The 14,515-nt window shown below is 41.7% G+C and overlaps 1 protein-coding gene across 1 annotated transcript in view; it reads right to left on the bottom strand.

Annotated features, from left to right (window-relative positions):
- LOC139753543 (esterase SG1-like) overlaps positions 1-14,515 on the bottom strand; it is a 61,298-nt gene that overhangs the window by 7,150 nt on the left and 39,633 nt on the right. The window lies entirely within an intron of this gene.

The following is a 14,515-nucleotide window of genomic DNA, read 5'->3' as shown; positions in this document are numbered from 1 at the left end:
CTCTATCAACTCTATCATATGCTTTCTCCAGATCCATAAATGTTACATACAAATCCATTTGCTTTTCTAAGTATTTCTCACATTCATTTTTCAAAGCAAACACCTGATCCACACGTCCTCTACCACTTCTGAAACCACACTGCTCTTCCCCTATCTGATGCTCTGTACATGCCTTCACTCTCTCAATTAATACCCTCCTCTATAATTACCAAGGAATACTCAAACTTATACCTCTGTAATATGAGCATTCACTCTTATCCCCTTTGCCTTTGTACAATGGCACTATGCAAGCATTCCGCCAGTCCTCAGGCACTTTACCATGAGTCATACATACATTGAATAACCTTATCAACCAATCAACAATACAGTCACCCCCTTTTTTTAATAAATTCCACTGCAATACCATCCAAACCCGCTGCCTTGCCGGCCTTCATCTTCCACAAAGCTTTTACTACCCCTTTTCTGTTTACCAAATCATTCTCCCTAACCCTCTCACTTTGCACACCACCTCGACCAAAACACCCTATATCTGCCACTCTATCATCAAACACATTCAACAAACCTTCAAAATACTCACTCCATCTCCTTCTCACATCACCCCAACTTGTTACCACCTTCCCATTAGCCCCCTTCACTGAAGTTCCCATTTGCTCCCTTGTCTTAAGCACTTTATTTACCTCTTTCCAAAACACCTTTTAATTTTTCCTAAAATTTAATGATACTCTCTCACCCCAACTCTCATCTGCCCTCTTTTTCGCCTTTTGCACCTTTGTCTTGACCTCCTGCCTCTTTCTTTTATACATCTCCCACTCATTTGCATTATTTCTCTGCAAAAATCGTGCAAATGCCTCTCTCTTCTCTTGCACTAATAATCTTACTTCTTCATCTCACCACTCACTACCCTTTCTAATCTGCCCACCTCCCACGCGTCTCATGCCACAAGCATCTTTTGCACAAGCCATCACTGCTTCCCTAAATACATCCCATTCCTCCTCCACTCCCCTTACCTCCTTTGTTCTCACCTTTTTCCATTCTGTACTCAGTCTCTCCTGGTACTTCCTCACACAAGTCTCCTTCCCAAGCTCACTTACTCTCACCATTCTCTTCACCCCATTCTCTCTTCTTATCTGAAAACCCCTACAAACCTTCACCCTCCTCTCTAGAAGATAATGATCAGACATCCATCCCGTTGCACCTCTCATCACATCAACATGGAAGTCTCTCTTTCGCGCGCCTATCAATCAACACGTAATCCAATACCGCTCTCTGGCCAACTCTCCTAGTTACATATGTATACTTATGTATATCTCTCTTTTTAAACCAGGTATTCCCAATCACCAGTCCTTTTTCAGCAAATAAATCTACAAGCTCTTCACCATTTCCATTTACAACACTGAACACCCCATGTACACCAATTATTCCCTCAACTGCCACATTACTCACCTTTCCATTCAAATTACCTATCTCTATAACCCGGTCACGTGCATCAAAACTACTAACACACTCACTCAGCTGCTCCCAAAGCACTAGCCTCTCATGATCTTTTTTCTCATGCCCAGGTGCATATGCACCAATAATCACCCATCTCTCTCCATCCACTTTCCGTTTTACCCATATCAATCTATAGTCTACTTTCTTGCACTCTATCACATACTCCCACCACTCCTGTTTCAGGAGTAGTGCTACTCCTTCCCTTGCTCTTATCTTCTCATTAACCCCTGACTTTACTCCCAAGACATTCCCAAACCACTCTTCCCCCTTTACCCTCGAGCTTCGTTTCACTCAGAGCCAAAACATGCAGGTTCCTTTCCTCAAACTACTGGGGCATAGTTTTTTTTTAGTACTCCTGGCAAATTGTATAGAAGGGTCTTGACTGAAAGGGTGAAGGCATGTACAGAGCATCAGATTAGGGAGGAGCAGTGTGGTTCCAGAAGTGGTAGTGGATGCGTGGATCAAGTTTTTGCTTTGAAGAATGCATGTGAGAAGTACTTAGAAAAACAGATGGATTTGTATGTAGCATTTATGGGTCTGGAGAGGGTATATGATAGGGTTGATAAAGATGCTTTGTGAAAGGTCAGAAGACTATATGGTGTGGGAGGTAAATTCCTAAAAGCAGTAAAAAGTTTTTATCAAGGAAGTAAGGCACGTGTACGAGTAGGAAGAGAGGAAAGTGATTGGTTCCAGAGAAGGTCGGTCTGTGGCAAGGGTATGTGATGTCCCCTTGATTGTTTAATCTGTTTATAGATGGGGTGGTTAAGGAGGTAAATGCAAGAGTTTTGGAGAGGGGGTGAGTATGTAGTCTGTTGGGGATGATAGTTCCTGGGAAGTGAGTCAGTTGTTGTTCACCAATGATAGAGAACTGGTGGCTAATTCAATTAAGAAACTGCAGAAGCTGGTGAATGAGTTTGGAAAAAAGTGTGAAAGGAAAAAGTTGAGAGTAGATGTGAATAAGAGCAAGTTTAATAGTATAGGTTCAGCAGGGTTGAGGAAGAAGTTAGATGGGATGTAAGTTTCAACAGAGAAAAACTGGAGGAAGTGAAGTGTTTTAGATATCTGGGAGTGGACTTGGCAGCATATGGAACCATGGAAGAAGTGAGTCACAGGGTGGGGGAGGGGGCGAAGGTTCTGGGAGTGATGAAGAACGTGTGGAAGGAGAGACCGATATCTATGAGAGCAAAAATGGGTATGTTTGAAAGATAAGTAGATGTAGCAATATCATACGGTTGCGAGGCATGGGCTATAGATAGGGTTGTACGGAGGGTGGATGTGTTGGAAAAGAAATGTTTGAGGACAATATGTGATGTGATGTGGATTGATCGAGTTAGTAATGAAAAGGTATGAGAGATGTGTGGAAATATAAAGTGTGTGGATGAGAGAAAAAAGGTGTGTTGAAATGGTGTAGACACATAAAGAGAATGAGTGGGGGAAAGATTGACAAAGAGGATAAATCTTGCAGAGGTGGAGGGAACAAGGAGAAGCGGCAGACCAAACTGGAGGTGGAAGGACAGAGTGAAAAAGATTTTGAACGATCGGGCTTGAACATACATGAGGGTGAAAGGTTTGCAAGGAATAGATTGAAATGTAATGATGTGGTATACAGTGGTCGACGTGCTGTCATTGGACTGAACCAGGTTATGTGAAACGTTTGGGGTAAACCATGGAAAGGTCTGTGGGGCCTGGATGTGGATAGGGAGCTGTGGTTTCAGTGCATTATGCATAACGGCTAGAGACTAAGTGTGAACGAATGTGGCCTTTTTTGTTTGTTTTCCTGGCGCTACCTCAGTGAAGCAGGGGGAAGTAATGCTGTTTTTGTGGGCAAGGTAGTGCCAGGAATAGATGAAGTAAGTATGAATATGTACATGTGTGTATATGTATATGTTTGTGTATGTATATGGTGATATATATATATATATATATATATATATATATATATATATATATATATATATATATATATATATATATATATATATATATATATATCCCTGGGGATAGAGGAGAAAGAATACTTCCCACGCATTCCTCGCGTGTCGTAGAAGGCGACTAGAGGGGACGGGAGCGGGGTGCCAGAATCCCTCCCCTCCTTGTATTTTGACTTTCTAAAAGGGGAAACAGAAGAAAGTCACGCTTGGAGTGTTCATCCTCCTCTAAGGCTCAGATTGGGGTGTCTAAATGTGTGTGGATGTAACCAAGATGAGAAGAAAGGAGAGATAAGTAGTATGTTTGAGGAAAGGAACCTGGATGTTTTGGCTCTGAGTGAAACAAAGCTCGAGGATAAAGGGGAAGAGTGGTTTGGGAAGGTCTTGGGAGTAAAGTCAGGGGTTAGTGAGAGGACAAGAGTAAGGGAAGGAGTAGCAGTACTGAAACAGGAGTTGTGGGAGTATGTGATAGAGTGCAAGAAAGTAAATTCTAGATTGATATGGGTAAAACTGAAAGCTGATGGAGAGAGATGGGTGATTATTGGTGCATATGCACCTGAGCATGAGAAGAAAGATCATGAGAGGCAAGTGTTTTGGGAGCAGCTGAATGAGTGTGTTAGTGGTTTTGATGCACAAGACCGGGCTATAGTGATGGGTGATTTGAATGCAAAGGTGAGTAATGTGGCAGTTGAGGGAATAATTGGTATACATGGGGTATTCAGTGTTGTAAATGGAAATGGTGAAGAGCTTGTGGATTTGTGTACTGAGAAAGGACTGGTGACTGGGAATACCTAGTTTAAAAAGCGAGATATACATAAGTATACGTATGTAAGTAGGAGAGATGGCCAGAGAGCGTTATTGGATTATGTGTTAATTGATAGGCGCGCGAAAGAGAGACTTCTGGATGTTAGTGTGCTGAGAGGTGCAGCTGGATGGATGTATGATCATTATCTTGTGGAGGCGAAGGTGAAGATTTGTAGGGGTTTTCAGAAAAGAAGAGAGACTGTTGGGGTGAAGAGAGTGGTGAGAGTAAGTGAGCTTGGGAAGGAGACTTGTGTGAGGAAGTACCAGGAGAGACTGAGTACAGAATGGAAAACGGTGAGAACAAAGGAGGTAATGGCAGTGGGGGAGGAACGGGATGTATTTAGGGAAGCAGTGATGGCTTGCGCAAAAGATGCTTGTGGAATGAGAAGCGTGGGATGTGGGTTGATTAGAAAGGGTAGTGAATGGTGGGATGAAGAAGTAAGATTATTAGTGCAAGAGAAGAGAGAGGCATTTGGACGATTTTTGCAGGGAAAAAATGCAAATGAGTGGGAGATGTATAAAAGAAAGAGGCAGGAGGTCAAGAGAAAGGTGCAAGAGGTGAAAAAGAGGGCAAATGAGAGGTGGGGTGAGAGAGTATCATTAAATTTTAGGGAAAATAAAAAGATGTTTTGGAAGGAGGTGAATAAAGTGCGTAAGACAAGGGAGCAAATGGGAACTTCAGTGAAGGGGGATAATGAAGAGGTGATAACAAGTAGTGGTGATGTGAGAAGGAGATGGAGTGAGTATTTTGAAGGTTTGTTGAATGTGTTTGATGATAGAGTGGCAGATGTAAGGTGTTTTGGTCGAGGTGGTGTGCAGAGTGAGAGGGTTAGGGAAAATGATTTAGTAAACAGAGAAGAGATACTAAAAGCTTTGCGGAAGATGAAAGCTGGCAAGGCAGTAGGTTTTGATGATATTGCAGTGGAATTTATTAAAAAAGGGGGTGACTGTATTGTTGACTGGTTGGTAAGGTTACTTAATGTATGTATGACTCATGGTGAGATGCCTGAGGATTGGCGGAATGCTTGCATAGTGCCATAGTACAAAGGCAAAGGGGATAAGAGTGAGTGCTCAAATTACAGAGGTATAAGTTTGTTGAGTATTCCTGGTAAATTATATGGGAGGGTATTGATTGAGAGGGTGAAGGCATGTACAGAGCATCAGATTGGGGAAGAGCAATGTGGTTTCAGAAGTGGTAGAGGATGTGTGGATCAGGTGTTTGCTTTGAAGAATATATGTGAGAAATACTTAGAAAGGCAAATGGATTTGTATGTAGCATTTATGGATCTGGAGAAGGCATATGATAGAGTTGACAGAGATGCTCTGCGGAAGGTAATAAGAGTATATGGTGTGGGAGGCAAGTTGTTAGAAGCAGTGAAAAGTTTTTATCGAGGATGTAAGGCATGTGTACGTGTAGGAAGAGAGGAAAGTGATTGGTTCTCAGTGAATGTAGGTTTGCGGCAGGGGTGGTGATGTCTCCATGGTTGTTTCATTTGTTTATGGATGGGGTTGTTAGGGAGGTGAATGCAAGATCTTTACTTCACTTGACAAGCACATCTTACTTCACCTTGACAAGCACATCTTTACTTCACCTTGACAAGCACATCTTTACTTCACCCTAGACAAGCACATCTTTACTTCACCTTGACCAAGCACATCTTTACTTCACTTGACAAGCACATCTTACTTCACCCTCGACAAGACATCTTTTACTTCACCCTTGGACAAACACATCTTTACTTCACTTGACAAGCACATCTTTACTTCACCCTGACAAGCACATCTTACTTCACCCTCGACAAGCAACATCTTTTACTTCACCCTAGACAAGCATATCTTTACTTCACCCTAGACAAGCATATCTTTACTTCACCTTGACAAGCACATCTTTACTTCACCCTCGACAAGACATCTTTTACTTCACCTTGACAAACACATCTTACTTCACCCTCGACAAGCAACATCTTTTACTTCACCCTAGACAAGCATATCTTTACTTCACCCCGACAAGCACATCTTTAACTTCACCCTTGACAAGCACATTTTACTTCACCCTTGAAAGCACATCTTTACTTCACTTGACAAGCACATCATTACTTCACCCTTGACAAGCACATCATTACTTCACCCTTGACAAGGCACATCTTTACTTCAACCCTTGACAAGCACATCTTTACTTCAACCCTTGACAAGCACATCATTACTTCACCCTTGAACAAGCACATCTTTACTTCACCTTGACAAGCACATCTTTACTTCACCCTAGACAAGCATATCTTTACTTCACCCTTGGACAAACACATCTTTACTTCACTTGACAAGCACATCATTACTTCACCCTTGACAAGGCACATCTTTACTTCAACCCTTGACAAGCACAATCTTTACTTCACCTTGACAAGCACATCTTTACTTCACTTGACAAGCACATCTTTACTTCACCCTTGACAAGCAATCTTTACTTCACCCTAGACAAGCATATCTTTACTTCACCTTGACAAGCACATCATTACTTCACCCTTGACAAACACATCTTTACTTCAACCCTTGACAAGCACACTTTACTTCACCCTTGACAAGCACATCTTTACTTCACTTGACAAGCACATCTTACTTCACCTTGACAAGCACATCTTTACTTTACCCTTAACAAACATATCTCTATTTCACCCTTGACAAGGCACATCTTTACTTCACCCTTGAACAAGCACATCTTTACTCACCCTTGACAAGCAATCTTTACTTCACCTTGACAAGCACATCTTTACTTCACCTTGACAAGCACATCTTTACTTCACTTGACAAGCACATCTTTACTTTACCCTTAACAAACATATCTCTATTTCACCCTTGACAAGCACATCTTTACTTCACCCTAGACAAGCACATCTTTACTTCAACCCTTGACAAGCAATCTTTACTTCACCCTTGAACAAGCACATCTTTACTTCACCCTTGACAGCACATCTTTACTTCAACCCTTGACAAGCACAATCTTTACTTCACCCTTGAACAAGCACATCTTTACTTCACTTGACAAGCACATCTTTACTTCACCCTAGACAAGCATATCTTTACTTCACCCTCGACAAGCACTTCTTTACTTCACCCTCGACAAGCAACATCTTTTACTTCACCCTCGACAAGACATCTTTTACTTCACCCTTGAACAAGCACATCTTTACTCACCCTTGACAAGCACATCTTACTTCACCTTGACAAGCACATCTTTACTTCACCCTTGGACAAACACATCTTTACTTCACCCTTGAACAAGCACATCTTTACTTCACCCTAGACAAGCACATCTTTACATCACCCTCGACAAGCAATCTTTACTTCACCCTTGGACAAACACATCTTTACTTCACCTCGACAAGCACTCTTTACTTCACCCTTGACAAGCACATCTTTACTTCACTTGACAAGCACATCTTTAACTTCACCCTTGACAAGCACAACTTTACTTCACCCTTGAACAAGCACATCTTTACTTCACCTTGACAAGCACAATCTTTACTTCACCCTTGGACAAACACATCTTTACTTCAACCCTTGACAAGCACATCTTTACTTCACCCTTGACAGCACATCTTTACTTCAACCCTTGACAAGCACAATCTTTACTTCACCCTTGGACAAACACATCTTTACTCACCCTTGACAAGCAATCTTTACTTCACCCTAGACAAGCATATCTTTACTTCACCCTCGACAAGCAACATCTTTTACTTCAACCCTTGACAAGCACAATCTTTACTTCACCCTCGACAAGACATCTTTTACTTCACCCTAGACAAGCATATCTTTACTTCACCCTCGACAAGACATCTTTTACTTCACCTTGACAAGCACAATCTTTACTTCACCCTTGACAAGCAACATCTTTTACTTCACTTGACAAGCACATCTTTACTTCACCCTTGGACAAACACATCTTTACTTCACTTGACAAGCACATCTTTACTTCACCCTAGACAAGCATATCTTTACTTCACCTTGACAAGCACATCATTACTTCACCCTTGACAAGGCACATCTTTACTTCACTTGACAAGCACATCATTACTTCACCCTTGACAAGCACATTTTACTTCACCCTTGGACAAACACATCTTTACTTCACTTGACAAGCACATCTTTACATCACCCTCGACAAGCACATCTTTACTTCACCCTCGACAGCACATCTTTACTTCAACCCTTGACAAGCACATCTTTACTTCACCCTTGGACAAACACATCTTTACTTCACCTTGACAAGCACATCTTTACTTCACTTGACAAGCACATCTTTACATCACCCTCGACAAGCAATCTTTACTTCACCCTTGACAAGCACATCTTTACTTCACTTGACAAGCACATCTTTACTTCACCCTCGACAAGCACTCTTTACTTCACCCCGACAAGCACATCTTTACTTTACCCTTAACAAACATATCTCTATTTCACCCTTGACAAGCACACTTTACTTCACCCTTGGACAAACACATCTTTACTTTACCCTTAACAAACATATCTCTATTTCACCCTTGACAAGCAATCTTTACTTCACCCTTGACAAGCAATCTTTACTTCACCCTAGACAAGCATATCTTTACTTCACCTTGACAAGCACATCTTTACTTCACCCTCGACAAGACATCTTTTACTTCACCTTGACAAGCACATCTTACTTCACCCTCGACAAGCACATCTTACTTCACCTTGACAAGCACATCTTACTTCACTATCGACATACACATCTTTACTTTACCCTTAACAAACATATCTCTATTTCACCCTTGACAAGCACATCTTTACTTTACCCTTAACAAACATATCTCTATTTCACCCTTGACAAGGCACATCTTTACTTCAACCCTCGACAAGCACTTCTTTACTTCACCCTGACAAGCACATCTTTACTTTACCCTTAACAAACATATCTCTATTTCACCCTTGACAAGCACATCTTTACTTCACCTTGACCAAGCACATCTTTACTCACCCTTGACAAGCACAATCTTTACTTCACCCTCGACAATCACATCTTTACTTCAACCCTCGACAAGCACATCTTTACTTCAACCCTCGACAAGCACACTTTACTTCACCCTTGGACAAACACATCTTTACTTCACCCTTGGACAAACACATCTTTACTTCACCCTTGAACAAGCACATCTTTACTTCACCTTGACTCACCCTTGACAAGCACATCTTTACTTCACCCTTGACAAGCACATCTTTACTTCATCCTTGACAAGCACATCTTTACTTCACCCTAGACAAGCATATCTTTACTTCACCCTTGACAAGCACATCTTTACTTCACCCTTGACAAGCACATCTTTACTTCACCCTTGACAAGCACATCTTTACTTCACCCTCGACAAGCACATCTTTACTTCACCCTCGACAAGCATATCTTTACTTTACCCTTAACAAACATATCTCTATTTCACCCTTGACAAGCACATCTTTACTTCACCCTCGACAAGCACATCTTTACTTCACCCTTGACAAGCACATCTTTACTTCACCCTTGACAAGCACATCTTTACTTTCACCCTCGACAAGCACATCTTTACTTCACCCTAGACAAGCATATCTATACTTCACCCTTGACAAGCACATCTTTACTTCACCCTTGACAAGCACATCTTTACTTCACCCTTGACAAGCACATCTTTACTTCACCCTTGACAAGCACATCTTTACTTCACCCTTGACAAGCACATCTTTACTTCACCCTTGACAAGCACATCTTTACTTCACCCTTGACAAGCACATCTTTACTTCACCCTTGACAAGCACATCTTTACTTCACCCTTGACAAGCACATCTTTACTTCACCCTTGACAAGCACATCTTTACTTCATCCTTGACAAGCACATCTTTACTTCACCCTAGACAAGCACATCTTTACTTCACCCTTGACAAGCACATCTTTACTTCACCCTTGACAAGCACATCTTTACTTCACCCTTGACAAGCACATCTTTACTTCACCCTTGACAAGCACATCTTTACTTCACCCTTGACAAGCACATCTTTACTTCACCCTTGACAAGCACATCTTTACTTCACCCTCGACAAGCACATCTTTACTTCACCCTTGACAAGCACATCTTTACTTCACCCTTGACAAGCACATCTTTACTTCACCCTTGACAAGCACATCTTTACTTCACCCTTGACAAGCACATCTTTACTTCACCCTCGACAAGCACATCTTTACTTCACCCTTGACAAGCACATCTTTACTTCACCCTTGACAAGCACATCTTTACTTCACCCTTGACAAGCACATCTTTACTTCACCCTTGACAAGCACATCTTTACTTCACCCTTGACAAGCACATCTTTACTTCACCCTTGACAAGCACATCTTTACTTCACCCTCGACAAGCACATCTTTACTTCACCCTTGACAAGCACATCTTTACTTCACCCTTGACAAGCACATCTTTACTTCACCCTTGACAAGCACATCTTTACTTCACCCTTGACAAGCACATCTTTACTTCACCCTTGACAAGCACATCTTTACTTCACCCTTGACAAGCACATCTTTACTTCACCCTTGACAAGCACATCTTTACTTCACCCTTGACAAGCACATCTTTACTTCACCCTTGACAAGCACATCTTTACTTCACCCTTGACAAGCACATCTTTACTTCACCCTAGACAAGCACATCTTTACTTCACCCTTGACAAGCACATCTTTACTTCACCCTTGACAAGCACATCTTTACTTCACCCTTGACAAGCACATCTTTACTTCACCCTTGACAAGCACATCTTTACTTCACCCTTGACAAGCACATCTTTACTTCACCCTTGACAAGCACATCTTTACTTCACCCTTGACAAGCACATCTTTACTTCACCCTTGACAAGCACATCTTTACTTCACCCTCGACAAGCACATCTTTACTTCACCCTTGACAAGCACATCTTTACTTCACCCTTGACAAGCACATCTTTACTTCACCCTCGACAAGCACATCTTTACTTCACCCTTGACAAGCACATCTTTACTTCACCCTTGACAAGCACATCTTTACTTCACCCTCGACAAGCACATCTTTACTTCACCCTCGACAAGCACATCTTTACTTCACCCTTGACAAACACATCTTTACTTCACCCTTGACAAGCACATCTTTACTTCACCCTCGACAAGCACATCTTTACTTCACCCTCGACAAGCACATCTTTACTTCACCCTTGACAAACACATCTTTACTTCACCCTCGACAAGCACATCTTTACTTCACCCTCGACAAGCACATCTTTACTTCACCCTCGACAAGCACATCTTTACTTCACCCTCGACAAGCACATCTTTACTTCACCCTTGACAAACACATCTTTACTTCACCCTTGACAAGCACATCTTTACTTCACCCTCGACAAGCACATCTTTACTTCACCCTTGACAAGCACATCTTTACTTCACCCTCGACAAGCACATCTTTACTTCACCCTCGACAAGCACATCTTTACTTCACCCTTGACAAACACATCTTTACTTCACCCTTGACAAGCACATCTTTACTTCACCCTCGACAAGCACATCTTTACTTCACCCTCGACAAGCACATCTTTACTTCACCCTTGACAAACACATCTTTACTTCACCCTCGACAAGCACATCTTTACTTCACCCTCGACAAGCACATCTTTACTTCACCCTCGACAAGCACATCTTTACTTCACCCTCGACAAGCACATCTTTACTTCACCCTTGACAAACACATCTTTACTTCATCCCTGACAAACACATCTTTATTTACCCTTGACATAAACATCTTTACTGAACCCTTGACAAACGCATCTTTACCATCAATAAACACATCTTTACTTTATCTTCAACAACCACATCTCTGTTTTACCCTTGGCAAATAAATCTATATTTTACTCCAGACAAGCACATCTTTGCTTTACCACCAACAAATATATCTTCACTCCATCCTTGACAAACACATCTTTACTGTACTTTCGACAACCACATCTTTACTAAACTCTTGAAGAACGCATCTTCATCACACTCTTGACACCAAAGATCAGGTAAAATGCTTTGTTACAGTCTCACTACCACGCTGAGACACCACTGGTCTAGGACCTGCTTACCCAAATTGATCAAGTTATCTGCAATGTCACCACTCATGATACCAAGGGTCAGAAATAAGGCCCTTGACCTACTTCACTGGTCATGCCAAAGGTCATCTTCATAACATCCTTATCTTCTCTACATTAGCAACACTGCTGGCCTTTGACCTAGCCCATAAGGGTCTGGTTAAAAGCTGTCTTCACGACTACTTGATAACACTGGCCTTTGGTGAAGATGGCCTTCGACCTGATCTGTATGGATTAGGTTCAAGGCCATCTTCACTACACCCCTGACACCACTAGCATCTGACCTGACCCACAAGGGTCAGGTCAGATGCATATATACGACTAAACCAAGGCTAGGATGCCAATAGCTGGAAGAATTTGTTACATAGGGAGTGCCTGGAGTAAATGAGAATGGAAGCTGCTATCTTGTGGATACGTGTGCTGAGAGGGGTTCATTCCTTGCAAACACCTTTTCTTGGCACAAGATGATCCAAAGATATGCATGGAAGAGGAATGATGGAAGAGAAGAGCAAAAGTGGATGATAGAGTCATGAGAGGATTCTTTGGAGACTGACTATTTTGCAGTCCTTGTGGGGATGAGAAGTGGAGGTATGGTGTCAGGAAGAATGGAGAGGTGAAAGTGTTGACATGTGAGAATATGAATCAGGAGTATGAAAGGAAGGTAACTGAAAACTTAGATGGAAGTGCAGTGGATGTAGGAATGCAGTCATGTGTGAATGGGCTGTTTAAAATGTTTGGAGAAATACCAGTAAAGATTGTAGAATTAGTGGTTGGATACAAGGCTGAGATACAGGAATAAAAAGGGCGATGCATGGGGGACAAAAGAGATTAAAAATGCTATGGAATAGAAGAAAAAAAAACTATGGTAGATTGCTCGATAGGAATGTACCAGTGGAAGTTCAGCAAAGGAGGAGGGAACAATACAAAATATCGAAGTGGAGTGTTAAGAAGCTGATAGAGGAAAGCAAAGAAAGAGTATATGAAGATCTTGGAAAAAAGTTAAATGAAAAGCTTTGGGATAATTAGAAACTATACTGGAAGGAGGTGAAAAAGGAAAGAGGTGGATGTAACAGTGAAAATGTTGATGTGAAAAGTATGGAAGGGGAATTGCTGAATCAAAAGGTGGAAGTGAAAGGAAGATGAAAAGGGTATTCTGAACAAGTGATGAATGTAGAAGGGGAGGCAGTAGTAGTGACATGTATGGGTATGGAAGAGGGAAGGAAGAGGATAAGAGTGCACGGGCCTAGAGCAAAAAGGGAGGTAAGAAGGGCAATAATGAGGCTGAAGGTAGGAAAGGCACCTGGAGTGGATGCGATTACAGACAACATGCTGAAGTATTATGGAGAAAATTCAAAAAGGTGCTAGGGATGTATGTAGCAATGACAGGGGAATAAGTCTGTTAAGTATACCAGGAAAGGTATATGTAAGAATAGTAATTGACAGAGTGATCGAAGTGACTAAATGTAGAATAAGTGAAGAGGAAGGGGCTTTCAGGAAAGGTAAGGGATGTGAGGACCAGATTTTTATGGTAAAGATGAGTGGAAAAATGTTCAGCGAGAGGTAAGAAGTTGTCTTCAACTTTTATGAATCTAGAGAAAGCGTATGACACAGTCAAGTGGAATGCTACAGGGGATGTGTTAAGGCTATGTGGTTAAGGGGAAAAACTGTTGGATGGTGTAAAAGCCTTCTATAAAGGAGCACATGCATTTGTAAGAGTGGGTGGAGAGCTGAGCTAGTGTTCTGGGATACGTGAGCCAGGACTGTGTGATGTCACTTTTTTTAATATGCACACGGATGGATTGATGAGAGAGATGAATGCAAAACTAGGGAAAATGGGTGCAGAGATGATGGAGTGTGGCAGTGAGATGTGGTGGCTCATGGCCAGCCTGTCTATGGATGATACTGTGTTGTCTGCTGAGTGACGAAGAGTTGTAGTAGAAGGTTGTAAGTGTGTTTGATGATGTGTGTAAGCAGAGGCGATGCAAGTAACGGTAAAGTAATGGTGTTTGAAAGGAAACACAGTGAAAATAGAGATTTTAAGTATTTACGAGCTATCTTGGGTAAGTTTGGTGATATGGAAGGAGAGATAAAGGAGAGAGCAGCACAGGGTAGAAGAGTCACTGGGTCACTTAACAGAATAACGAAGGGTAGAGCTGTAA

This window comes from Panulirus ornatus, chromosome 14 (genome assembly GCF_036320965.1).
Source record: "Panulirus ornatus isolate Po-2019 chromosome 14, ASM3632096v1, whole genome shotgun sequence".
NCBI lineage: Eukaryota > Metazoa > Arthropoda > Malacostraca > Decapoda > Palinuridae > Panulirus > Panulirus ornatus.
This window is presented reverse-complemented; position numbering and strand designations above follow the sequence as displayed.